The sequence below is a fragment of the Lathyrus oleraceus genome, chromosome 1, assembly GCF_024323335.1.
Source record: "Lathyrus oleraceus cultivar Zhongwan6 chromosome 1, CAAS_Psat_ZW6_1.0, whole genome shotgun sequence".
NCBI classification, from domain to species: Eukaryota; Viridiplantae; Streptophyta; class Magnoliopsida; order Fabales; family Fabaceae; genus Lathyrus; species Lathyrus oleraceus.
Genome location: NC_066579.1, coordinates 148,429,479 through 148,432,044, shown reverse-complemented (window position 1 = coordinate 148,432,044; position 2,566 = coordinate 148,429,479). Strand labels below are relative to the sequence as shown.

General features: G+C 41.2%; 1 non-coding gene across 1 annotated transcript; it reads left to right on the top strand.

Moving 5' to 3' along the window:
• Positions 1-2,187: 2,187 nt before the first annotated feature.
• On the top strand, positions 2,188-2,294 carry LOC127116053 (small nucleolar RNA R71). The gene has a single exon (XR_007801041.1). It is a non-coding gene; the product is annotated as a small nucleolar RNA R71 (small nucleolar RNA).
• Positions 2,295-2,566: the final 272 nt, after the last annotated feature.

The window sequence follows — 2,566 nt, the reverse complement described above, 5'->3', positions numbered from 1 at the left end:
GCCTCCCTTTTTGGGTACCACATGTACAGGACTTACCCATTTACTATCGGAGATCTGATAGATTATACCAGCTTCTAGCAGTTTAAGAACTTCCTTCTTTACCACCTCACTCATTACAGGGTTGATTCTTCTCTGATGTTCTCTGGAAGGTTTTGAATCCTCCTCTAGCGAGATCCTATGCATACACAAGGATGGGCTTATACCTTTTAAATCAGAGATGTTATATCCTAAGGCAGAGGGGTATCTTCGTAAAACATTCAGGAGTTGGTTCATCTCGTCATGGTTTAAGGTGGCACTAACTATTACTGGGCAGTTCATTTCTTTATCCAAAAGCTCATATCTTAGGTTCTTGGACAGTTCCTTAAGTTCTTGAACTGGTTTTTGGGAATTTGGTGAAGGGTCTGGAGTAAGATCCAAACATTCGTTAGTGTGAGGTTCCATTTCCTCTAGCTCATCATCCTTTTCATTCGGGTTTGAAAATGGTTCGATCATAGGTTCTTCTTGATCAAATTCCCTTATGCATTCATCTATGATATCGATCGCGTAAGATGCGTCTCATATGATTGGTGCCATCAGGAACTTTGAAAGAATGAACTATATCTTTTCATCCCCTACTTCGAAAGTTAATTTTCCTCTTTTAACATCTATGATAGCTCCGGCTGTTGATAGAAATGGTCTACCTAAAAGGATAGGGATATCATCGTCTTCCTTGATATCCATGACCATAAAGTCTGTTGGGATATAAAGTTGACCGATCCTAACTGGGATGTCTTCTAAAATTCCTACAGGATACTTAACAGACCTATCGGCTAATTGAAGGGACATCTTAGTTGGTTGTAATTCTCCTAAGTTCAACCTTTTACACACAGCTAAGGGCATTAAATTCACACTAGCGCCTAAGTCTAGGAAAGCTTTGTCGATCACATGACTCCCTAGAATGCAAGGTATAGAAAAACTACCAGGGTATTTCTCCTTCTTAGCAAGTTTATTCTCAGAAATAAAGTTGCATTCCAAGGGTTTGGGATCGTCAAGCCTACGCTTGTTGGTTAAGATGTCTTTGAGAAATTTGGCGTAAGATGGAATTTGGGTGATGGCTTCGGTGAAAGGAATCTCTACATGAAGCTTCTCTATTACTTTTATAAATTTTTGGTATTGGTTATTGATTTTGGTTTGTTTAAGTCTTTGCGGACATGGGATTGGTGGTTTGTACTGGGGTGGTGGTTTGTAAGTTTTATCCTTGGCTTCTCCTTCTTGATCAGTTTGTTTTTCGGGTTCCACTGGTTCCTCTTCTTGGTTGGTAGGTATATTTTCTTTAGAATTTTTGGACTCGCTCATTGTTGGGTTATGAGTCCCTTTGTAAGCGGTCCCACTTCGTAATTAGATAACATTAGCTTGCCCTCGAGGGTTGAGTTGAGGTTGTCCAGGGAATTGTCCTCCAGGTGTAGTTTGTGGGGCTTGGTTTTGTGCTACCTGTGAGATCTGGGTTTCAAGCATCTTGTTGTGAGTGATTATCTGATCAACCTTGGTCCCTATTTGCGTTATCAGTTCGTTTACGTGAATGTTCTGGCTTAGGAATTCTTTATTTTGATGAGTCTGGCTTGATATAAAGCTCTCCATGTTCTTCTCAAGGTTAGGCTTCTGAGGCATAGCTTGCATAGGTTGATTTGGTTTTTGGGCTTGATAACCTTGTGGTCTCTGAGGTGTATAATTTTGGATAGGGTTCTAGTTTTTATAGGAAAAATTCGGGTGATTCTTCCATCCAGGGTTGTAAGTGTTTGAAAATGGGTTACCTTGGGCGTAATTCACTTGGTCGGGTTTAGGTCGTTCAAAAGGTTACACTCCGCCGATTCGTGTCCTTTAGATCCACAAAGTTCACACTCTGTGTGGACTACCACTGCGGTGTTAGTGTTTGTAGACATATGTTCGACCTTAAGGGCTAAAGCGTCCATTTTCGCCTGCATCATGTCCATAGAGCTTATCTCATGTATTCCACCTTGGGTCTCCTTTTTCTCTATTGATGCTCGTTCAGTTCCCCATTGGTAATGGTTTTGGGCCATATCCTCAATTAGGTCACAAGCTTCAGGGTAAGGTTTGTTCATCAGCACGCCACCAGCGGCAGCGTCGATGCTAATCTTTGTGTTATAATGGAGTCCATTGTAGAAGGTATAAACGATCAACCATTGTTCTAGGCCATGGTGTGGACAGAGTCTTAACAGCTCTTTATATCTTTCCCAAGCTTCAAAAAGTGATTCTCCTTGGTTTTGAGTGAATCCAGTTATTTGGTTTCGAAGAACAGCAGTCTTACTAGGGGAAAATATCTAGCAAGGAATACTCTCCTAAGGTCTTCCCAGATAGTTATTGAGTTAGCTGGAAGTGAATCCAACCATGAACGTGCTCTATCCCTGAGGGAGAAAGGAAATAATCTTAGACGGATCGCATCAGGTGAAGCACCGTTGGATTTAAAGGTGTCGGCCAATTAGATAAAGACTTTTAAATGTTGATTTGGGTTCTCAGTAGCGAGACCTGCGAATTGGTTCTGTTGCACTAATTGCAGTAAAGATGGTTT